The sequence below is a fragment of the Parasteatoda tepidariorum genome, chromosome 2 (genome assembly GCF_043381705.1).
Source record: "Parasteatoda tepidariorum isolate YZ-2023 chromosome 2, CAS_Ptep_4.0, whole genome shotgun sequence".
Taxonomy (NCBI): Eukaryota; Metazoa; Arthropoda; class Arachnida; order Araneae; family Theridiidae; genus Parasteatoda; species Parasteatoda tepidariorum.
In genome coordinates, this window is record NC_092205.1 from 43730360 (window position 1) to 43757485 (window position 27126).

General features: G+C 27.2%; 1 protein-coding gene across 7 annotated transcripts in view; it reads right to left on the reverse strand.

The window, feature by feature from the left end:
• LOC107454941 (ETS homologous factor) overlaps positions 1–27126 on the reverse strand; it is a 149936-nt gene that overhangs the window by 73433 nt on the left and 49377 nt on the right. Inside the window, exon 1 of one of the 7 annotated variants that reach the window (XM_071177513.1) lies at positions 12557–12854. The exons of 3 other annotated variants lie outside the window; for them this stretch is intronic. The gene's annotated coding sequence lies outside the window, so the exon portion shown is untranslated. Of the gene's footprint in view, positions 1–12250; positions 12381–12556; positions 12855–27126 lie in introns of those variants that run through there. 3 more of the 7 variants (XM_016072302.3, XM_071177512.1, XM_016072303.3) reach the window with 3 other exon arrangements.

Genomic DNA, 27126 nt, shown 5'->3' on the forward strand with positions numbered 1-27126 from the left:
TACAAAAAGAGAGTTGTAGTAAAAAAAAGTAATTAGTCTTCTTTTTTAATAGAAATTCTTTATTTAGTTTTATTGTAAGTCAAATTTTAACATATAAACAATAAAATTCAGAGTACGCAACAGTTTTAGTAAAAACTCTTATGATGCGAAATTAGTTTTAAAATAAAGCATAAATGCTAATTACAAATTTAATTTTATGATGTTTAAGTAAAAATACATATATTCGGTGAATTTGAAATTTTTGTAAAAATATTTCTTAATTCGAAATTAACATTAGTTATTTAAAAATACAGATACAATGTTTTTTTCAAACTTTAAATGATTAATTATGTTAATTCTTTATTTTACATCTGTTGTTTAACAGCCGACTAATTTTTAAGTTTACGACTGCAAATTTTTAACTCCGCAGTCTTGCAATTTTGGACCTAGAAGACAAGGGGACTTCTAGATCAAGCTTTGGGACAAACTAGCCATTGCGGGCCATTTTTGAATGGAACTAACCCACATTTGGCTTCAAATGGAGATGAAAACCTCGCACCGTTAATCGGACTGCAAGGGAACTCTAACCCATGATCCATCTACCACTGAGGATATTTTACGTCAGCACTGTGATCGGTGCTAGCAGGGTGTTCGGGAATTCGTATCGACCAGCCATCGCAGGGATTTGAACCTGATTTACCTCATCGGAAGGCAAGCGCTCTGTCGCCACGACGGTTCTAGTTAGGTTCATTGAACAAAAGTGAATGCAGTATCTATGTGTATATTAGTCATAAATTCAAGAAGAATTTTATTTAACATTCACAGCTGACAAAATAACTTTTTTTTGCTAGTTGTTTACCGTATAGCAAACATAACATGTGGAATAAAAGTAACAAAACTAAGTCGCGTGAATAGCTCTTCTGTTAAGGAACAACAATCACTGCAGCTATCAATATTGTCAAAATGGGAATGAACAAAAATTACTTATATTATTTTTCCATTTAAATGACACTGATGTAAATTCTAATAGTATTTCGTAAACCAATTATTATAAGACATATTAATTACTATAAGACTTATTAATTACTATGATAGATAAGTTGTTTACACTTGATAAAAATAAACTTATTGTTCAGAAATAAGTTTCGAATTATAAATAAAATGAACTATTTATAAAACAGCATTATTTTGCAATTTTAATGTAAGAAATTCAGGTAAACTACTTTCTAACGAAAAAAAAGAAGAAATATCAAGCAGGAGAATATTTATCGTCATTTTCAAAGTGAGTTATGGTAAAAACAGTTACCAGTCACACTGAGAAAAAAAGTATGGTAAAAAATATCGGGATATGGTATCCCGATTTTGCCGTAAATTTTAATTCGGGATCCGTAAATTCGGGATCCGTAAATTTTGCCATGTTTCCGGCTCTCTGGGAACACCAAAAAGCACGGTAATTTTTTTGAAACCCTTTGGTAATGAATTTAGTAAAATTAGCAATAAAATATGTTTTTATAGTATGTAATAAAACTTGGTAAACGAGGTAAAATTTGGTAATTTTATCACGATAACTTAGATCATGGCTTAAAAATTATTTATTCCGTTAAATTCAGTTTTGTACTTTTTTCCAAATGTGGGGTAAACACGAACTATAATTTTGAAAACCAGAATTTCCCGTAAACCGTTACCATACGAACGGAAAAATATTTAAATAAATGATTTCAATACCGTATATTTTAGTTTTGTAAATCAGAATACGTTTTCTTTTACCAGAAATGTCATTACCCTATGGTGAAAGTAATTTTACCAGAATATTTTTCTCTGCGCAGAAAGCAACTTCGAGGATAAACTTTGTAAGGCAAAATAAATTTAAAGAACTATTTCTAAAACAGCATAATTTTAAAATTTTTATTTGTAAACTTTTGATAAACTATATTTGAAAAAAAATTATCAAATGAGAGTATATTCATCGCCATTTACCAACTGAACTATGATAAAAACGGCTGCCAGTCAGAAAAGGAGCTTGGGGATAAATTTTGTGGAGCAAAAGAATTTTAAAGAACGATTTCTAAACCAGCATCATTTTGAATCTTCAATTAGTAAATTTTTAGCAAACTATATGTAAAAGAAATATAGAATAAGAATATATTCATCGCCATTTACCAATTGAATTATGACAAAAACGGCTGCCAGTCAGAAAAGGAGCTTGGGGATAAATTTTGTGGAGCAAAAGAATTTTAAAGAACGATTTCTAAAACAGCATCATTTTTAATCTTTAATTAGTGAATTTTAAGTAAACTATATGTAAAAAAATTTATAGAGTAAGAGTATATTCATCAGCATTTCCCAACTGAATTATGACAAAAACGGTTACCAGTTAGAAGGAGATACACTTCGTATTTCCCGGGTGAAGAAGCCCTGTTTCCTTTTTCCACATTTCCTTCCTCAAACTTCCTTCCGAAAATCACGTGACGGAAATCTCAGAGAGTCATGCTTCATTTAACAGAATTATTTAAACATTGAATGACTAATTGAACATAAGTAAAATTTTATTTTTTCATCATTAAGCAAATACAATGCATTAACGGCTGATGAGATTAAAAAAGGAAATCCAATTCGCTTTCTAAACAGGAACAAATCGCACAGTTATAATAATGTTGGAATTACATCGTAGAGGGGTTGTTTGTTTAGTTTGAATGCTTTTTTTTCTGTAACTTAAGTCATTGTCATTATTTATAATAACTCATCTATAAGCATAGCTTATTAGTAATAGCTTTCTAACATTCCTTTGACTGGTTCGTTAAGTATATTGTACTACAAATTACTTTCCTAAATATTTATTACAATTATTTCAATCTGTTTTATTCAAACAGGTTGTAAGAATTTAAATTATTAAAATGCTAAACATCTTTAATATAAAATTTTTTTTCTTACTTCTAATTATCGAACTAACATTTACTATTTATGGAACTGGAATTTATTATCTGCAACAATTTTTTTGCATTTTAAGATGTGCATGGCTTTTCTGAAATTTTCTTTCTTTTTTTTTATTAAATTTATATTATCTAATTAATTAATAGAGAAAATTGTGAATGAAAATATAATTAAAATTATTCATTAATTTACATAGCTACGAAAGATAGAAACAATGCATTTCGTTTACGTATAATACTAAAAACACGAATGTTTGTTGGCGTGCATGTTTATATACCTCTTATAACACTTGAACCATTACACTGTAAAACATTTCAGATTGAATTACTGCAAAAAGTACTGGAACTCAGGGTGCCGGTACTTTTTACCCTAAAATCCATTTTTACCGGAATAAGTTACGTAACAAAAAATATCATATACCGTAATTTTTACAGTTATAGTTATAGTAAAATCACTGAATCGCTCTAATTACATAAACATTACTTTAAAAATTACGATATAATATTTTACTGTAAAAATGAATTTTACGGAAAAAATGGATTTTACGAATGATGCCCCCAAAATGCCGGTACTTTGTGCCGTAATTCTTTCAATGCACTCAATCCTATTCTTGAAAATCATCCAAGAATTTCAATTTGCTCCCTCAGGAGAAAAATTTCAAAAATGAATTATTCGCATTGGTTAATAAAAAATATTTCGCATTTCGTTATCGCAAAAAGATCAAGCATACTATGTTATTTTTTCAAGCATTAGACATTGTTACAATTTGAGTTGATTTTAAGTTGTTTGCTAGTTATCAAACATGGAGTTAATTGCAAGTTATTAAAAAATAAATTAATTTCATGTCACGTAAGGTCTAGCAAAATTAGCAAACTTTTTAACTACACTTTTAGTGAAAATCAGTTAATATTTAACCATATTATCTATATCTTGAACCATAAATACCAATCAAATCTGCTGCATCCCAAACTAAGGTCTTAAATTGAACTATGTTTCCAATCAAGTTGAACCATAGTTTCGACTAAGTACGACAAGTTTTAGAAGTACGATAATTCGGTTCAACTTAGCACGGTATTGGTTTAACTTAGCACAGAAAATTTAAACCTTATTATAATTCAGCACACTTTAAATGAAAACAATGCATTATTATCAATTTTTTCAAAAAATACATCTTTAAAATCATTTTCAATTGGTATAATTTATTACATTTCAACTAGTACATATAAATATTTAAACAATTTTACACAAAAATTGAACATTTTATCCAGTAGTCATCAGCAGCCTTAAAGTGTAAGTGTTTCAGTAATGAAATTTCTCAGCTGTTTCAGCTTAGAAGATTTTTTTCGAGCGCAATAGATATGAATATCTAAAAATATTATCTCATCGTGATATTCAACAGAACAAAAGACTAGCTAGATAAGCAGTGTATGTAAAACGCGTACTTACTTTATTTTATTGATATAAAAGTATTCTGTAAATTCTATACGGAGAGAAAAATTCTGGAATAATAATACTGTCTAGTAATGACATTTCTTTTTTTAAAAAAAAACTATAATTCCGGTTAATAAAACCAGAATTTACTGCATTTAAACCATTCATTTAGTATTTTTTTATTTCATATGGTAATGGCTTAACGGAAGTTCTGGTTTTCAAAAATGTAGCTCTTATTACCACGCATTTAAGAAAACTAAAGAATGAAATTAATCGAATAATATTTTGCGATTCTCTCAGGTATCATGATAAAACTACCAAACTTTACCACGTTAATCAAAATTTTATCACAGATTACATAGCCATATTTTATTTTTAATTTTAACAAAATTACCACAGCGCTCAGGTAAAACTTGTAGCTCAGGTAAACGAGCTTGTTTTGGTGTTCCCATACAGCCAGAAACACGTTAAATTTTATCTTATTCTGGTAATTTTGACCATATTTTTCTCAGCGTAATCAATAATTTAAAATGATTTCGTAAATATTATAGAAATAATTCTGAAATGCAAGAAGATTAAACTCACTGAACATTGATTTTAAACTATAATATTTGGACACACTAGTTCTAAAATAGTAAATAATTTTACAAAATTTTTAATTTTTAGGTATTTTCTTGAATAAAAATATTATTACAAATTAAATTTTAAAAGCATTTGCATGTTTGGTAATATGTGGTGGTTATTTCATGGATGCCGGGGGAAGAAAATGTTCTAAAAATTTTGTAGCTGTCGTTCTTAATTTTTGTTGTTCTAAAAAATAGTTTCGGAATTCAGATAAAAATAAATTCGTTAACGAAAAACAAATTTTAATCTTTTAATCGAAACCATCAAAATGCTTTGAAAATTCCGTCTGAATGCTTATATGTTTTCCTTATTCCAAACTTTAGTGAAAGGTACGTTTTTACAAAATTGTGAAAAATCTACTAATCATTTCATGAATTTGTGAAAATACAGCTGATTCAAACTTTTTGTCTAAATTTTTTCCTGTTTTTTTAATGTGAGAAATTTATTCATAACTTTTTAAATCTAAAATAACCATAAAAAAGGACTATTTCCTTCACCGTTTTGCTGAGTATCAGAAAATAAGATTCTGTTATTGAGAAAAAAACACAAAATTAATAAATCTTTAATTAAGTTATAATTTAAAATAATGATTTTCGGAAAGTGTTTGTTAACCGATCTAAATTTTTTCTATAGTAACTCTAGAAATGAACAAATTATTCTGAATAATTGAAACTAGATTTTTATAAATTTACAATGTAAACGGCTAAATTTAAATATCAAAGAGTGATTAAACAAAATAGATTATGCATATTAGAAAACATATTATACATATTCATTGGGAAATTAAATAGGACTAAGATGCTCACGTTTGTTGAAACGCCAAGCATTAAGCATATGCTGAATAGATATTTTTGTTCTGATCTCTCGCAAGATAGTTTATAATTTTAAAATCAAATAATATAAATAAAGGCATCATGTTCTAAATAAAAAATATAAAAAATTATAGAAAAAAAATTGTGCTAAAGCCTTTCAAATCAAAAGAATAATATGACATTCATAAACTGTGGGGAAATTTAGTATTTTTATATTAGATGCCGCATCAAAGCGAAGAACTGCCTTTGCTTTAATATTGAATAGATTAATTTTAGGTCAGAAATTATGAAGTCATTAAAAATTGTGATCAATGGAATGACTTTTTTCAATGAGTAATTAATTTTCATTAGATTGAAACGTCGCAGAAATCCTTAGTTAAATATGAATACAATATAGCAAAGTACATATAGTCATACTGTGAACTAATAATCACCTGCCACGGGGAACTTTTATACATAAGTCACATTGAAGGACAGACGTCACTTTAACTCAGCAAAAAAAAAAAAAAAAACTTTCGTGAAAAGAGAGCCTTGGAAACAAGTTTACATTCATACATTGTGCTAAATCTGAATAAAGCACATACACGTTAAAACACAATTTAAGAAAATTTAAACGGATTTTCTTGGTGTTAAATAATACAAGGTGAATGCTGAAACTTTCAAGAAATCAGTTTAAATGATTATTTTATTAACTAGTGGGCTGCGCCCCCTGCTCGCTAACCCTCGCCAACTCCCGAAAATTGCTAAGCAATCATATACGGTGTGCTTCGCAAACCAAGCTCGTTTCGCTCGCCACTAACTTAGGTACATTGCAAATGCACAAAATTCTAAGAATTCAAAACAATCATTCAAATCCATATAAAAACTTTTTTTAAAAAAAAAATTACATCGTTTTAGTAAATACTAAGTCATTAAAATAAATTTGAATTCAAATAAATGACATGTAATTCGTTAAACGTATTAGAAAAGTGCTATAGTATAAAATCTTAAGATAAAATTTCTAAAGCTGATGTCTCTTTAGAAAGGTTAAAATTTTGGCTATAATTAAGTCTATTAAAAATTGTGATATATAAATTCGTGAAAAAAAGCGCTTTCTACAAAATAGAGATCTATCGACAAAGACTACTCACTTCTGCCTAGCTTAATAGTATGAGATTGACGCAGAGAGGTGAGAATGCTCTCTCCGGTTATTTCAGTTTCCGTTTTTAAAAGCGCTGTATGTTGAACCACCTCGGCTAGATTTGGCATGTGACATTTTTAGCGGCGATCGATTTTCTAGCTTTGCCATTCGGGGAGTTGTAATGAGGCTTTTTTTGTCGCCGTGTAAGAGAAATATANAAGCTCGCTTCGCTCGCCACTAACTTAGGTACATTGCAAATGCACAAAATTCTAAGAATTCAAAACAATCATTCAAATCCATATAACAACTTTTTTTAAAAAAAAAATTACATCGTTTTAGTAAATACTAAGCCATTAAAATAAATTTGAATTCAAATAAATGACATGTAATTCGTTAAACCTATTAGAAAAGTGCTATAGTATAAAATCTTAAGATAAAATTTCTAAAACTGATGTCTCTTTAAAAAGGTTAAAATTTTGGCTATAATTAAGTCTATTAAAAATTGCAATATATAAATTCGTGAAAAAAAGCGCTTTCGACAAAATATAGATCTATCGACAAAGACTACTCACTTCTGCCTAGCTTAATAGTATGAGATAGCCGCAGAGAGGTGAGAATGCTCTCTCTGGTTATCCCAGTTTCCGTTTTTAAAAGCGCTATATGTTGAGCTACCTCGGCTAGATTTGGCATGTGACATTTTTAGCGGCGATCGATTTTCTACCTTTGCCATTCGGGGAGTTGTAATGAGGCTTTTTTTTGTCGTCATGTAAGAGAAATACATATATAGATTTTATAACCGTCGTTGAGCAGACGGCGGGGTTTACGACTCTCCGTAGCCTTGTATTTTTGAACCCAATCCAGGACACAAAGGAACTCCTCGGTTGGGAGAAATCTGTCTTAGTGGAGGACTTTTTGATGGAACTAAACCGCAGTTGCGTTACATGGAGAGGAAAACCACGAAAACCTCCAATGGTTAGCCTGACGGCAAGGCGACTCTGACCCATGATCCGTCAACCACTGTGGATATTTTGCGTCAGCACTGTGGTCGGAATTCGTATCGACCAGCCATCGCTGGGATTCAAGCCCGGTTCATCTCATTGGAAGGGGAACGCTTTATCCCCTGATACATCACGGCTCTAACTGATTATTTGAAGAAACAAATTAACAAAAAAAAGCATTAATTAACATGGTTTTTTCTAACACTAAATGGTAAAAAAATCCTTAATTAACGTGGTTTTTTCTAACACTAAACGGTACTTAAAAATAAAGGAAGCCTCTATATCCGTAGTTCTTTTTAATAATGAGCGAAATGACATTTATTTGGATGTTTACGAGAAAATATAGAGTGTAAGTTAACAGTTTTGAATATATAGTGCATAATGTATACCGGGCAGTGGCACTGAACCTTAAAAAAACATCAGTGTAGGATATACCGGGCAAATGTATACCGGGCTTTGGCACTTAACTAGACCTAGTATGACTAGACCTTTGGTAAATGTCCGAAATATATACTAGGCCTAGTTAAGTGCCACTGCCCAGTGTACCCTACACTGATGTTTTTTTAAGGTTCAGTGCCATTGCCCGATATACATTTGCCCGGTATACCCTACCCTGATGTTTCTTCTAATCTCTCGTCAGTAAGCATCAAAATATCGAATAAATGTAATTATATCCACGAATAAATTAATATCAAATCGGATGTAATAAATATTTCGGACATTCACCAAAGCGACTATGTGATTGTCAACATTCACCGGTGAAAGTCAACAACCACCGATTTCGGTCATTCACAGTAACATGCACATCATTTACATAATAACCTCATCAGGACGTTTATTTCATACTTTTGCCGGTTTCTCATTTCGCATTCTATAGAATGTCTAGACAAAGTGAGAAATATAAATCATTTCATAATTTGCCGGCTAGTTTTAGGCATTATATAGAATGCGTAGGCATTCTATATAATGCCGGATTTCATACTTTGCCGGTAGCATATCCATTAACACAGAAATTTTTTTATAGTATTAAATATTACAATTATGTATATTTTACAATTATATATCTTTATCTCCAAAAATAACTACCTTAAGAACGTTTTCAAAAATTAAATGTGTTATAATTAAAAAAAATAACTATTGCTGTCGTAGCTTTTATCGATTCCTAAAATCTTCCCTTCCGCTATGGATATATACAGAGTAGTCAAAATAAAAGAGGCCCTTAAAACAATTTTTTTTAAATATTAAATTTTAATCTCTGTGTTGAAATTTAAAAAAAATTATTTTAATATTCCGCATTCAATTAAAAATTAACTATGTACATAAGAAAATGATAATTATCGCATGATCAAATTTTAAATCTAAAATGTAGACGATGCCAGATTTTGACAATATACAACAAAACAAATATTTATTTCAAATTTGTATTTAAACTAATAATTCAAAGCAATAAAATGATACATTTATTGGAAACTTATTGGAATATTACGCATAATTTTAAAAAAAAGAACATAACTAATCATTGCTTACAAAGCACTGCCAAGCATTCTATTTTCTTAATTTTAATAGAGAAAAACTTTTATCGAAATTTGCAAGTTTACGCTAACTGGTAATTAAAACTCAAAAGTTATTGTTAATGTTACAGATCTAAAAATTTCTGCTAATTATTATCGAAGGTCTACATTTATTTCTAATTAATTCATGGCTATACTTGCAAAGGTTGGCAGGTAATGTAGTAATATAAAAATACTAGCCATGCCGGTTTTGAATATTGAGCCTCATTTCTTCAAGGATTTTTGCCTTCAAGGTTTTCAATGTTTATGCGAGTGCCTATACGATAACGAGTATCAACTTAATTCAGTTTAGATATGGATAAGTAAACTTTTTTTTGTACATATTTTGGTTGCATGTTTTTTCTTCAATATCATAATATAAAGGGATATAAAATAGCGCTGTAATGACATTAATTTGTTTTTTAAAAATTACTTTCTTACCCTCGGTCCACGATCGCAAAAAAATAATAAGGAAAAGTACAATATTTGTTTACATATTATGACGACATAACTTTTACTATCACACAAGTGTTCAAAAATATTTAAAAAAAACTAGGGCGTGGCTTACTACTTTTTACGAGTAACTGTTTCAAAAATTACAGTATGGTTTTATCCCAAAATCAATTTGATTATTTTAATACAAGATCAGTTATGCAAATGTTTATACCAAAAATGGATAAACAATCAAAAGAATTATTATTATTTATTAATAATGTTAAGTTAGATCGATAACAAATATTTATACAAATCTATATTTAACATAATACAAATATATTTTAAACTTTTTCCAGATGGGAGGATAAATAGAAACATTTTCTGGGTAAATTATACAATAAAAAAAATTTTCTCATACAGAAAAATTATATACAAAATAAATTTGCATTTTTTCCTTTTATTGTTGAAATTATTTCTGCTTAAGATGTGTTCTTTATTTTACATAGAAAACGTTATAATTTTTATTGCATTGCTTTAAATGTTGAAGTACGTTTGATACTAAAATGAAATGAATTTGATAAATAATTTGATAAAAAAATTAACATTGAATTGTAATTTACTCAGGGAAAATGTCTATAAGGAAAATTTTGTTTTACGAATACTTGTTTCTGATAGATATATTGTTATGCATTTATGTCAAAATTATCTCAGTCTGGTGGTATCAACGCAAATTGTTGCGATTATCCGAGTATCAAACATTTTCTCATTGTTAAAACAAATTTTCTTTAATATTCATGATCACTGGAAGATAACGGAAGATGTAATCAATATTTATAAATGTACGACGCCTACATTTACGTTAAACTATTATCTAACATTTAATAAATAATGATAAAGAATATTTTTTTAGTTAATCTATAATGTCTATATATATATATATATATATATATATGAACTTGCTTGCGGTAATCCTTGAAAAAACGAAAGTTCATTGTGAAAGTTCATTCGTACTCGAGTTGAGAGTTATTAGAAAAAAGGCAGTCTTAAACTGCAACTTAAGTTTGTAAAGAAAAACAAAAAATACATCAAAAATATATTAACAAACATTATAAAAAAATTACACCAAAAGCAAACAAAAAATCTGCATGGTGAACGCTCATCTACTGACAGTACTAACGGTCTTTGTTAAGCAGTAGATTATACGGGTTATTAGAAGAAAAAAATTCAAAAAAGGTACATAGCTAGTGACTATAAAACTATATTAAGAAAAATAGCAACAAAAAAACTTTTTTAGTAAATTCAAAGATGTCATGAATATAATTTAATCCCAAGGATTTTACTACTTACTTAAAAAAAGATTAATAGTTGAAAAAGTTGGAAAATACGGTAAATTAAAGGAACAAAAAGTGCATAAGTTCGTAAAGCTAAACATAATCTAAACAAGAGAAAAAATTTAAAAAGAAATTTGAAGTAACAATAACAAATTCATTTAAAGTTTAATAGTTTTATTAAAATTCTTCTTTTTTTCTGAAGTAAAATTTAAGCAAAATTTGCCATAGTATTTTCAGAGAGAAATCTAGGAAATTTAGTTCCTAAGAAACCAGACCTTTACAGTTGTTAACAGACGATGATTTCATAATTAAAAAGGGTCTTATTTAACAACAAAAGTTAAATAATTCAGAATTTGAAAACGATTTTAAAAGTTTGCAATTGGAGGAATGTTTGTTCGAAGAATTTTGCTGTCACATAATTGTTTTAGTTTTAAAAACATACACTCATTTTAGAGAAGGATGCTGTTTTTTTTTTAAATAATTTGCAAGTGTGCGGAACGTTAAAATTAACTGCAGTATGTATTTTTTTAAGATATCACATTTAATATAGATTTTTCCTAATATTTATTTTTAAATGGCAGTCATGAAATCGCCAACAAGTTACACAAATTTAAAATAGAAAAGCATTAAAAGGCACACTTTTTACATCAACATTATCGCAGAAAAACTATCCAATGAAACAAACATTTTATTATTAGGAGAGATGCTTTCAAAAATTAAAAGAAATTTATGAGAAACATTGCAAAAATCTTGTGACATATTTCTCTAATTTAAGAAAATATAAAGAATTGTATCGAATGGTAATCAATCTATGTTTCGTTAAAAATATTTACTTTTAAACATGATATGTTTACTTCTTAATGGTACTTATATATATCATTTCTGCTTATTTCTTGCTAATGCGATAAATTTTGAGAAATGAATGACGATAAGAATTAGTTAAACAGTGAAATAACTACGATTATATAAAGGTAATACTATTATTACTATTATGTTTATTGAATAATACACTATTATGTTTATTCAAACATATATTTACCGCCAATAAATATTGGGATCCAGTGTAACATAGAAGTACCATTATTTGCATAATAACATTTTATACTGTGACAAAAAAAGAAAGAAGCTAGAACCCAAACAAAATACTGATTGCAACATTCCAAAGAGGAGAAATCAACCCTTTTCAGTGTGCAATTGATGATAACCACATGCGGATGATAAAAATAAACTTAGAGCGACCTTCAATCGAATTAACTAATGCAGAAATGTAGGCGTGATCGTTACGAATGCTTTCTAGATACTAGAATAGTAGCTAGAAACTATATAATTATAAAACATGACTTACCTATAAAGCTGTAAAATACTACCCCTTGACACGCAATTAGTTCAAAGTTCAAAATAAAAAAGTTCGAATGAGAAAACTCATTTACAATTTTATTCCAAGCTGTGGAATAGTTAATTTCTGAAGAAACGTTCTAAACACAATTCATTCTATGAGGTTTGGTTAAATAAAATGACAAATGCACGAAAGAAAATTAGAAGAAAAATTCAATGCAAAGATGAGCACTTCCAAAAATAAACAAAAAGCATTTTTCCAAGAATCATCTGCGATAATAATTCGCAATCACTCAAAACGGCCTTCACAAAGTGGAAGACTTGCGCGAAGTGTTAACTTCGCCAAAGTAGCGGTAAATATCGCCAAGATTTTAATTGTTAATAGTAAAAAGTTGGCATTAAATTTCAAGTATTAATCTGTTAATACCGTTTAAGGGATAGTTTAAAGAATGTTTTTGAAAGCTCCTGGAATTTATTTTTCCGACATATATTTTACAAAAATCATCTTAAATTTCATCAATGGTGTCAACAATGTTACATGTATTAATTTTTAAAAATTAATTTTTAGTTTATCTATTTACCATATTTTTTATATTCATACGCAAAAACTCTATTAAAAAGTAATAAAAAGTATAGCTGAATATTTTTCGATAAAAAAACGAAATAAACTTGGTAAATAAATAATTTGTAAAATAACTAAAATATCAGAAAACTTGGCACAAAATTTTAGAACAATATATAAAAAGCATACCACCAAATCAAATTCGCAAAAAAAAAAAAAAAAAAAAAAAAAAAANAAAAAAAAAAAAAAAAAAAAAAAAAAAAAAAAAAAAAAAAAAAAATTTAGAAATTAGTAAAGAATTTTTATTTGAAAAAAATAATAACACCAAACAATATGTAAAAAATGTAATATGTAAAAATAATAATATCAAATAACATGCATTTAAAGTAATAATTAAGAAGCTAACCAAAAAGTTTTCACTTCTCTTTCAAAAAAATACAAATTATTTCCAAAAATCAAAATTAAAATATCAAATACAAATCCCCCCCAAAAAAAATATATTTAAGAACTCTAAGGAAAATTTTTTTTCTTAAACTTGCAGTGAAATGGAAACTTAAAATTTCAATGTCATCAACGAAAATTTGAACAGTTGCTCACCTCACAAAAAATTGATAAAACATATAATTAGCGCCTGTTAATAAATAATCTTAATTTTTCTTTTCGTAAAGTAAAACTTAACGAAAGATCGGGGTAATGAAATAATAAAAATAAAATAGTGAACGGGGTCGATGACGTCCTGGGAGGCTCCGTCATGGGGAACTGGCATACCACGTTCCACCACAGATAGTGATTTTTTCCCTCCATTTGGGCCAGGTCATGAGAGGGTTTTTCTGGGGATTCTATGTCCGCTTTTCTATCCACCTGATTGATCCACACACAGGATTTTAATAGATCCTCAAATATTATAGATAAAATACATTAAAATTGTTGTTTGAAATTTAAAAATATGGTAAAGCTATTATTATTATTATTATTTAAGTTTAACGGGATTTAATTGGTTCAGTTATACAACATATATTATTATAAATATATATTTTATCATAAAAAAAATGTTTTAGCTATTACAGTTTTTTTCGACAGTAAAAATAAAAAAGCAAACCATTAACACTAGAAAGACGGAAAATTAGTATATACCTATATTGCCCAAAAGCAGTCAAAATGACTGATTATGAGTACGAAAATAAATTTCTTTAAAATTAATTTTTAAACTTTTCTATATTATTTACAGTTATATAACAAGTTATTAGTAAATATTAACAATAAAAAAAATTATATTTGCAACNAAATTATATGTTGTACAAAAAGTCACNTTTTTTCGACAGTAAAAATAAAAAAGCAAACCATTAATGTATTTTTGTAGTTATTAATGCTCTATGCTAGTATAAGTTCTTTAACACTAGATTGCCTAAGGAAGTCATTTTGACTGCTTTTAATTTCAATTAGAAAAACAATGATGCATGCAATAACACAATTTTTTAGAACTTTGTGACTTTTTGTACAATATATAACTTTTTTTATTGTAAATATTTATTAATAACTTGTTATATAACTGTAAATAATACAAAAAATTTTAAAAATTAATTTTAAAGAAATTAATTTTCGCATCCATAATCCAGTCATTTTGACTGCTTTTGGGCAATATAGGTACATACTAATTTTCCGTCTTTATAGTGTTTATTAGAATTATTAAATGCCTAAAACTAATTTAATATACATTCTAAAAAATTTCGGATCAAATTGCTGTATAAAGTACCTTAACTTTAAGTTTATCTCCTCCATAAAATCCATTCTAATTGTAAAATATTATATCGTAATTTTTACAGTAATATTTATTTAATTGGAGTGATTCAGTGATTTTGCAGTAATTATTACTGTATATACGGTACTGTATTTCGGTAATTATTATTGTACGGTTTATCAGATTTTATTCCGTAACAGGTTCGGTAAAAATGGATTTTAAGGTAAAGAATAGCGGAACCCTGAGCTCCGATACTTTTTTATCGTAATTTGATACCGAATTTTTTGCAATGTATGGCAAAAATAATATTCAGGTAAACACTAGAATTGATGTCTAAAAAACAAAACAAAAATATAATTTCTTTATAAAAAGGATTTCTGATATTTATAAAGTTTAAAAAATTTAAATTATTTAATAATATAATTTTATTCATTACTTAACATGGAGTTGAAACAATTTAAGTTTGGAATTTCATCTAAAAAGTTAAATAGTCCACGAAAGGCAAAATTATTAATAATTGATTAAATTTATATTAAGATTTTTTAATTCATAATTTTAAATTATAATTAAAAAATTAATTATGAACTATTTGTATTGCTTATTGTAATAAAAATAATAGAAAATAAAAAATGGCAATTAAAGTTTGAAATTTATTCTCAAAAGCCGCAACGTAGTTTTAAATTTTTCAACATTAGCTATTATTTTGACTAACTTACTTTAGTTTACGAACTATTTTAATTTGTTCGGTAAATTACGATGAATCCCATTTTTACCAAACATGTAATGATCTATTTAATACGAAGATGAAGGTATTTAAATTATGAGTATTTAAATCTCTTCTTTAAAAAAAAGAGTGAAGGAAACCAAAGATTGAATCTTAAAAAAAAAAAAGAAATTCATTATGATGCATACTTTTGTATAATTTGTTGTAGCATCAATTTTAACTAAAATTGCAGTGAGGCAAATTATTGTTTAAATTTCTAATAAATATTAATTTAAATTCTTATTTTCCAAATAAAAATATGATATTTTTCTGAACTTGAAAAAAAATCCCTTAATGAAGCAATTTAAATTTTTAATTCTTAATATTGGAAATTATATACAATGAATATAAGTATTCTTTAAATAATGTTCGTATTCATTGAAAATTATTTTTGCATTAAATAAGTCACATGAAATAGGCTTTGGAATAAATTCTTAAATAGCGAATAATTTTAAATACTGGTAAAAGGTATAACACATTTATAATAATAACTTTGCGTCGGTACAAGGTACATACATTACCTTGAAAGCATACAGAGTTTTATAGGAATATTCTATTTTCCTAATTTAAAATATTTCTCAGCAAAAACATATTCAATTTATACAACAACTACAAAAAAAAAAAACAATTTTTCATGAATCATTGATATAAATTGTTTTTTAAAACATACTTAACGTAACAACTTATATTCAGAAATTATTAAATTTTTCTCTTCAAATATTTAATTTTAACCGATTAAAAAGTAAAAAAATCCTTTTTTAGCATTTTTTCCGTTTTGAACATTTAAAAATATCACATAATGAGAACATGTTAAATTAAAGCAAAGTAAGGGTTTTGCTTACAAATAAATGGTACTGGTTAAAAATTCATTTTAATACAATGGGAATATCTTTCATAGTGTTTTGGTTTCTTTATAAAGCAATATTGTATAAAGTTATATATCTTTATTAATAATTACTTATTTAAAGCAAAATAACTAGAAAGATTTCTCATTGAATTAAAGAGAAATACATATAATATTCTCTTGAAAGATTTTACTAAATAAGAATGTATACGCAATTCCATGAATGGTTTCTTATATAACTAAATATAAATATATAAAAAATTCCCTTGAAAAGATTTTGCATGAATTAAATATGGATGTGAAAGAAATTCGTTTGAAAGTTTTCTGATTTCATTAAATGTATAAAAATTCTATTGAAATGTTTCTGATTGAATTAAATATGGATGCATGCGAAATTCCGTTGAAAGTTTTCAAATTGCATTAAATATAAATTTATAAGAATCCCTTCGAAAGTTTTCTGATTGAAATAAATATAAATACATACGAAATTCCATTGAAATATTTCCGATCTAATTAAATAAGAATGTATACAAAATTCCCTTGAATATTTTCTGATCTCATTAAATCTAAGAAATCCCTTCGAGAGGATTCTGATTGTTTTAAATATTAATAGATTGAGGAATTTTTGATTTAATTAAATATAAAGGCATACGAAATCCTCTTCAAAGGTTTCTGATAAACGTACAGGTTTCTAATAATCATTCACATAACTAATCGGATCGAAACTCCAAATGTGTATTTGGAAAAACACAGTAAGAATGGGAAACTAAAAATTCATTCATGTGTTTTTATTAAAATCATGAAATCATAATGTCAATGTTTTATCAAGTGTATAAGTTTTTGAGTTCAAAATAATATGAATAGATAAAAACAAAATATCGTAAGTTTTTTTCACATGTGTTAGGATTAATGTACTGTATTTCGTTGTCCCATTTAAGCAGTTCGTGTTTTTTCATAATTAAAAACGATAACAAAAGCCAAACAATAAATATTGATCACTTTCCAAGATGTTTAGGGCATTATAAGTCTAAAAAAGAATTAAAGATGAATTATTATGTTTAAATGAGCTGAAATAGAGCGTTTAAGGAAAATGCTCCAAAAAACTTAGAAAGTAGAGAAAAAACGCAAAGAAGGTCGATCGTTAGTAAATGAAGCGAAACGGCTTCTTTAAAAATTAAAAACAACGAAACAGGGATGATATCTCTGTTTTGTTGATATTTTCGACAATAAAAATAAATAAATAAAATCAAGATTAATGGCTTGGGAATGTTTAATGTAAATTGAATTATGTTTGGTAGAGAATCTAATAGATTGATGAAAAAAAATTGTTTATTATTTGTGAAATTTAAGACAAAAAGAAAATTCTTTTGTTAAGAAAAAAAATGTTTAGAGTTATAAGTAGAAATTTTTAGAATGATAAGCTTTGTTTTTATAACTACAAAACATCGAAAACAAAAATAAATGATGACATGTCTCATAATTTTTAAGGAAAGCAAAATAAGAAAACTTTTTTCAAATTATATTGAATATTTTTAAAAATGCATAATAAAACAACTTTTTTTTTCTTTTTCTAAAGAAGTGAGTATTTTGCATAGCTTACATATTCAACTGAATAATTTATAACTCAAACAGTCTCATTTAAATTACGTTTCATATTTTTCGAAAATTTAATAAATTGTGAATTTTTAAATCGTCTTATTTATATCAGTTTTAAAACTTCGCGTTGCATAAAATAATGTTTATTATAGTGAATTTTCTGTGTAAGCAGTTATTATACTGTAATAAATCGTAAACAGTGCAAATTATCTGATTTAACATATTTTATGAAGAAAATATTAAGATAAATTTCGAATTTCTTTACTTTATTATTTTCATTCTTAAGAAATTCATCTTAAGAAATATAAGTTAACGTAACGTAAAGTTACGTAAGAATAAAATGAAACTTATTTGGAAATCAGAATGTTCATTTTTAGTAAATTAGATATAAAATAAACTAACGAACTAGTAAAAATTGAAGATTAAAACCTTTTAATATTTAATAATGGAAATACTGACTATGAGCGGAATTTATGTGAACTTGTATGATATATGAACTAATTCTAACGAGGAGAATAGTTTTCAACCTTATTAAAGTGATTGAAAATTGCAATAATATTTACTTAAACAAAATAAATTTTTTGCAATTTATTTATTTTTTTCTAATTTGGCTCTTGGTATAACCTGCAATAATAAGTTTTCCCCTCTTTCGGAATAGTATTTGAAAAATAATAACCCTACATTTTGTACTCTGATGGAGAATCTGTTGTGGAGTTTCTGACCTGTACCGAATAATTTAAAGTAGAACAAAATTTTAAGCCGTGTCTTTAAATATTTTTTTTTAATATTTTCAGCAGATATATATTTATAGTATCAAATACATTTTTAATCGAGCGATGCATTAAAATTAGATCAAATCATTCAAGAAAAATCATAACTCATATTAATCTTAATAATTAACATGAGTAAGGATAAAAAAATATTAAATTATAACGAGAAAACGAAATGCAAACTCTGTACTTTCGATATTTCCTTTAGAAAATTTGAATATGAAACATACTTATCCCATTAGTTATTTCAAGAAAGTTTTAAACCTACGCAAAAAACGTAAAAATGGCTAATAATAATGAAATTTAAGTAATTAAAAATTTCTTAGGATCCGAAAAGAATAGTTGCGAACGTTTTTATTTCTGAAAGGGAATAAATATAATATTTTAATACATAGCTTAAATGATAAACTCAATATATTTCAAACGTACGAAAAATCGCATAACACAGTGATATGAAATTAATTAAACATTGAGATAAACGATTTTAACTACATTCTTTTCCTAGGAAAAACAGTGCATGACAATAGTTATATCTATTAAAATGGTTTTGAGAAGTGTAAAAACATCGCAGCCAAATGAAGGATAATGGAAGCCATTGGCAAAAAAAGTTGCGCCAGGGAAAACCAGTCAGTTGCAAACACAATCGCCAACATGACGGCAAGTCACACAGTGGACAGCCGTAGGCCAATAACAAGATGTTACCTATGATTGCGTCAGCAGCGGCAAAAGTAAATTCGACAGTTCTATAAAAATAGATATGCTTTTCACTTCACCAGTGGATCTTGCTCGATTATTCCCTGGCCCAAATACTGAAATGTCTTTACCCCATTTCACAAAAGAAAGTTCGAGCAATAAAAAGGATTTATTGTTTTCAGTTTCATAGAATTATTTGAGCTAATTTTTAGAAAGTGATTGGCGTCCTATATTATTAATAAAAGAGATTATAAAATAGTTCTTTTTTTTATTTTCTATTAATGGATTTTGAATAAAATGAATACGTGTTTTATATAAAACTGAGAGAATGGAAAATCCTCATACGCAGTGCTTTTCTTTGAATTCTGATGTAACATAAAAAACGTCCCAAATCGATCAAAAAATAATGCAAAAAATTTTTTTTAATGAATTATCTTAGAATAATATAGTTTTTAATGATCCTAAAAATTTAACTGTGCTTTTTTTAAACTACAATTTTCAAATGTAATGTATATAAATATTTTTAAAAAAAATTATTTTGTAATATGTGTTATCAGAAAATTAACTAAAAAATATTATTTTTTGTTTTAATTCTATAAAGGAATAGAGAGTAAATCAATACATTTGATTATCATTTGCTTAATTTTACTAATTAGCATGTATTTTATTGAATCTATTTACCAAATTTTTAATTTTAATGTTATGAATGATTTTTTACCTAAACTTAAATAATAAACCTTGAATTTTGAAAAAAAAATTATTTATAAAGATATAAAATTCTATTGTATACGTATTAATTTTACTATTAATGTATAAAATGCATNTGAACACCTCTTATATAAATATATTAACGAATTATAACCAATTTAATGTTGTCTGATAATACTTTTCTCTTTAGAGAAATACAGTTATTTTGCCCAAGAATAATGACGATTTCCCTAATTGTACAGTATCGTTAATGTTAGGGAAGACTGCATCTTTCGCTAAGGATTCAAATTGTTTTCATTTCCGCTGACCAACTAGGGTGGTGGTCCTGAAGTCCTTCTTCACTAAAACTAACACGCCCTTACCTTATTCGCATCAATGGAACAATTGACTTACATGTTAAGATGCAATTATAATCAAATAATAAGTTCGTTGACCGAATGAAAAAGTGGTAATAGGCGTGGATACAGTTAAAATGGAAAATCATTTAATTTTAAAATATATATCACAGCTTCTGTTTAAAATATAAGACTTTGACATCGTAAGCGTTAAATTTACCATCGGTTTAATTACTACTCAAAGAATTACTCCTATTTATTTGAATTTGATGATTTCAAAAAAAAATTTTAGTCAATGGATTTAGCAGGAAAATAATGCCATTTAATTGCCAAAACGTCCTAGTTTATTTATTAAATGCCAGTTTTCAATTCTTCGTTTATTTTTTTACAAGAATCATTTAATTTTCTGCATGAAACTTTTTTAAAAGCTGATTTAATGATCGTCTGATCATTTAATGACTGATTAAATACTCAATTTTAGAAAATTATCACTAACTATTTTTTTCTTTTATGCCGTGGTTACAATTTAATAATTATTCTCGGTGTGTGTTGGAACATCCAAAAAGAGCCTCCAAATTACTAGTCATTAATGAGTTAAGTTTTTGTAGAGGCAACGTTTTAGTAACATATGTGTTCATAAATTAAACTTTCCTTAAATGCATGACTAAAACCAATACATTTTATATTTTTTAAAACAATTTGTCAAATGCTGAACCCATGGATTTCGTTTGAGATAGACATTTGTTTGATTCATAAAGAAAAAAAACAATTTAAGAAGTAATAAAACAGCGAAAATTAAGATATGGATTCGAATTTCTGGAAATAATATAGTAAACAAAGTATAATAAATGTGTATGGAAAGGCAATACTACTATGGTGCACAATTTTACACTAGTAGTTAAAAAAATTTATTGAATCAATTTTTCGTCATCCTTAAACCTTGTTTTGTAAGCAATTCTTTCAGTAAAGAAAGTAAAAAGCTAAAACTAACTGACTCTATTGGAGATGGCACAATATTCAATAACTAACTTTTTTAATTATAATAATAACATTTTTAATTTTTTAAAAAAAATGCGAAGTGCGACCATTATTTTTCAAAGCTAATCTGATTATATCCTGAAAATATAAGAAGAGTTATATATTTATTTACAATTTTTCGAAACAAGCTTCATTTGATGTAACGCTTTTAAGAACTGAGCTGTAAAACCTTCAGAAACAATTTTGAAAGTGATTTTTCAGAGTTTGAATCGATTTTATATTTTTATATCCTTAAAACTCATTTCTTTAGCAAATTTTTTAGTTTTGTCAACGAAAAACTTGCTAGAAATTTGTCCAAACTGACCTGCACAACCTCCTAAACAAACAAAAAATGCAAAAAGAAAGAAATTTAAGCATTACGAAGTAATTCCGATAACCGATAACTACAAAGTTATAATTAAAGAGAATTCAAACGAGAAAATAGTTATGCAAATTTATTTATCTACAAAAGTACATTTAGGCCACGAGTTACCTTGAGACTTATTGATTGTGAATGTGATTCACATCATATTTTCAGGAGTTGTTAGTACAAAATTGATCGCCGCACCCTGTATTTTATTATGGGTGTTGTTTTTTTGCTAACTGCTGAACAAAAAAAGGTATGCATCTATTTTGGTTTGCTTCCTACTTGCTTAAGATTTTTATTGTTTACAGAAATTGCACTGAGGAATAAATTTTTTGTTGCCTTAATACAAATACTTGAATTCGCCTAATTTGAGTGTGGGGATATTTTAAATCTGACATAAATTTTGCTTCTAAAGCTACAGGTTTCTTAAATCACAATTTTAGTCTATTTTTGTCGAAATGTACAAATTTAAAAGCCTTATATATAATAGAGGGTTGCTTAAATGTTTCGATAAACTTTTAGAGGAGTTAAGGATAATCCTCAAGATTAAAATTGCATATCAATCTTTGCCTGCAAATGTAGACATACCGGCGCTTCTCTATTATGACCTCTTGTTCAGAAGCAATCGAAGAAATATCTCATACTAGAGAAGCAACCCTGGCTGCGTATGATGACATTTCTGTGCATGAATTCTTATGCAATTTTAATCTTGATTATGTGCCCTAAATCCAATAGAAGCTTGCAGCAAAATTTACGCGACCTCCTGTATTATATAACGTTTTTAAACTAAAATATTTCGACAAAAAATGGCTATGGTAAGAAAAGAGATATCGACTGAAGATATGAAACTAGTGATACGAAAAGTCTGTTAAAAAATCTGTTTAAAATCTAAATAATCTGAGGTCTGTTAAAAAATCAACAGGAAAAAAAGAGTTCCCTAGTGTTATTTACTACTATTAAATTTCGATATAATCTTGCCATCTCTTTTCAATCCTATTTCACAAACTAATTGAAAATACTAGCACCACATCTGTAGCTAAAAATATCGAAATGGTACTTGTATATTATGGTTCTTTTGAATCTTTAGATACATGCATTAAAAGCATATTTCTTCCAAAGAGAAAAGGAATCAAATGTTGTCCTTATATCAAAAGGATTCGTCTGGCAAACAAGCAGATTTCAATTCCTCTCATTAGAGAGGAATCCCGGAGAGGTTTGAATCTTTGCAAACTTCGCAGGTGTTCATCTGACACTCTCATTTAAAATGACGAACCGCGAACTGCTTCATATCCAGCTGCTCCGTCAAATGGGCGAACTGGTGTGTGAAAGCAACTCTTTACGCTTCCGAACACATAGAAAACATCTGCAATCTGAATTTACTTTAATAAGTAGAAATGAATTGAAAACAAAAAACAACAGTTTTGATTTTTTACAAATATATATTTTAGAGAAGAAAAAAAAATCGAATTTGTAATTTTTATGTTTGTTTATTTAAAAGAAAAGCTTTGGTAAGTATTTTGTTCATTAACAATAATTTTAGAGGACATGAGTTGAAAGTAATAAAATAAAATAAAAATCTTAAAACTATGTCTTTCAAGTCGACTAAAAAGGAGAGAAATTCTTATTTTTAGCACCTCTAAAGTGAAAACGCAGGGATCATCGCTATCGAAAGCCATGAGGTTCAGTGGTGATTAAAGTTAATTACGGATGGGATATACACTACGTATTATGCTTTTCTACGATAGAAATAAATTTTTTCTTTTTTTATACCTTTTATCTTTTTTTGTAATTGAAAAACTGTAATTGTAAAATTTTGTAAAATTGTGTAAAATAATTTTGTAATTTTTATATTATTTTATTTTTTTAAATTTTTTTTAAGATTCTAATGTGCTATTTTTTTAAGTCGGAAAATCAGCGAAGTTTTCAGTTTCCGATAAATTTTGACGGCAGTATTTTAGTAACGAAGTAAATTTCATTATCATGTCACGTAAGGCTCTGGTTAAATTTTTATTACTCTAGTTAAAGAGGAAGGTGGTTTATTTGGAAATGGTCAAAATTGCATTTGCAATATACCACTTTCACCGATGGGGTGGAGAATTAATAAAACACAGTAAAATCGAACATTTGAAGACGATGAGTAAAGGAGAAAAAAAAGCATGCCTATATGTCATAATTTGCATTAAGAAAAAAATATTGTCGAAACTCTTAGAATATGGTAAAATTTGCATTGTTTCTGACTCTATGGGACCATCAAAATAATTTAGGCATGTAAAAGGTAAGTTGTTAAGTCTTTAGTAATGATTTTGCTAAAATTACTACTAGAATTAGGTTTTAAAATATGCGATAAAATTTAGCAATTTTATCATGATATATTTGAGTATGGCATAAAAATCCGTTATTCGACTAAATTTATTTTTCAGTTTTGAATATTTCACCAAATTTTAGGCAATAAGAACTATAATTTAGAAAACCATAATTTCCGATAAACCATTAATGACAACAAATTATCAAATGAATGGTTTAAACACCATATATTTTGGATTTTATTTTTAGAATAATCATTTGTTTATTTTTGTACCAGAAATGTCATTACATACAGTACAGTAATTTAACCAGAAATTTGTTCTTCTTTCAGATTTTAATCAGTAATATTTTTAGTTTACTAAATCATAACAATTATTTCAAGCTTATAATCGAATGAATAAAATTCAAAAAAACAACCAACGTCCCTAAAATTGGCCGTTTTCGAATATTTATTTCCACGACACATATAATGGGAGTGTTACTTTAAATTATTAGTCTCAGACACAGTTGAAACTTAGATACTTGCATTGAATTAAGTAATTAATTAGAGCAATATTCAAACATTAAGTTAAATTATTAAATAACCTAGCAATAATATTAGGTTATTTGCTTATTAACTTAATTTTTATTAGTGATATTATTCAGCAGTAACCAAAAATTATTTTATGCATAATTTGCAAAACTAAACAACTGTTATGGCCTAACAACTATAACTAAAACGCAACGTCACTACAAAACGCTTGTTGGGAACTGTTTTTAATGCATAGCTTTTTTATGAAACAGCAGTGTTCACTATGATCAAATCATTTTAAATTGAAATCGTAAAATTAATTCAAAAGCAAAACAAAACACCATCTGTATAGATTTTTTTCAGATATTCTAATAAAATTTAGAATGATAACAATAATAATATTACAAATTATCAACTTTAGTTATTAGCAAAATTAATTTTTTCTCCAAATATTCCGTCTTTTATATCCATAAATAACGCATCTATGACAATATAATCACGTCATCTAAAAACTAATTTGAAAACAAAAAAACATCTGTCTTGATTGCAAACTATCAACATTGGTTTAGCATTTTTTCCCCTCAAATATCTCATAATTTAATATCCTTAACACTAGAAAGACGGATGGGGCCAATTTGTCCCATCGCCTCTTTTGCTGCTTGGTTATTCAAAAAATAACTTATTGAAAATGTTGGGTATTCCTGACTTTTCATAATTTATCGCAATTTTTAAATTGCGATAAATTATGCTTATTTAATCATTCATGAGTTAGCCTTATAGAAATGCATATATATAGAACCTTATATCTACAGTGATAGGAGGGGCCACAGTGGCTCCTTAGGTATATTGGTAGGCATGCCATAATCCCAGTAGTTTGGTGTATAAGGAACCCTTTTCTATACATAACAAGATCCCAGTTTCATTAGAAGCAAGAATATTTCAAAATATCTATAATTATTATTTATAGAGAAAAGGAAACTCAATTATCTTGAAACAAATGTATACTTATAACTGAAAAACTAGAGCTCAGGTTAATCAAATATTTTTGTTAAAAAAATCGAATAAAATAACATATAGAGACATTTCAATGATCAAGTCTCTAAAATGTTTTCATAAAATTTATTAAGATAACATTCTAAGATTTTTGATGTCCAACTCACGCAAACACAAACAATAAGGGAAGGGTCAAACTGGCCCCTTCAGTCTTTTTAGGCGTACAGCAATATTCAGTCATTATAGTGTTAAAAAAGCAAATCGATAGCGGTATAATGACGTAAAGAACTACTACAATAGTCGCTGGTTCAAACCCTTCGAAATAATATATAAGAGGTCTGTCTTATGGTGGCTACGACATGGGTGTCTATATTATAAACATCCATGACTCCATAGTGCGGAAACAAATATTTACATAGGCAAGCCATATTACGTTTCCCGATAAGTTCTACCACCTACATAATAAATACCACAGGGCTAATAAAAAATCAGTTCATCTTCAATCGTTTAATGGCCTATTGAAAGCCTGACGCAGCCCACCTGTTTACCAGTGAAACGCAAAAACATTGTGATTACACTATTTGTATGAATCAGAAAACCATTAAAGAAACAATTACCCGTTAAAGAATATCTTTTCCTTGTGCTTTATTTCCCTATACGTATCGAAAGGAGGCAAACGCCTTAAAGCAAATAATCTGCATTAACAGTTCGTTATATAAATTGAGTTGTTTACATGAATTATGCTTTGTGTGAGTGTCATTGCAACCTATACAAATTGAAGATTATTCAATAATCATTCGATTAAGTTAGCAATTATAATGACATTATTCGAAATATATGGCTGACGTAAAGAAGAAATGCAATTCGAACGAAATCGAAAATAATTACGTTTTCAATTATGAGCGTCAACTAACGGTTTTAGAAAAAGAGAAAATTTATTGCGCATAGTTTTAAAAATAAAGTTGATCAAAAAAAGTACATTAAATTAATAATTAAATGCTGATTAAACCAGACGTGCACAACAATTATGCAAACATCGATTGCAATTTCGAAAAAAATTATATATTTGTAGGATTTATATTCTACATCATATATTAAGTGATTATATATTATTAGTATTGTTTTTGCATGTAATGTGACATAAAGTTTATGAGGAAAAAAACGAGGATTTAAAAAAAAATGTTTCAGAAAGACTCAAATCGAATTTTGCTTCCGGAAAAATATGTTAAAGTTTTCAAGTTCAGCCTAAATGATATGGAAAATTGAACTATGTTTTAGTTTTAGTTGAACCATAGTATCATGTATTCAAATGGACAAATTACAGTAATGTGTTTCAACGTAGCAATACATTAAGATTTCAGTAAATTTAAGCAATATTA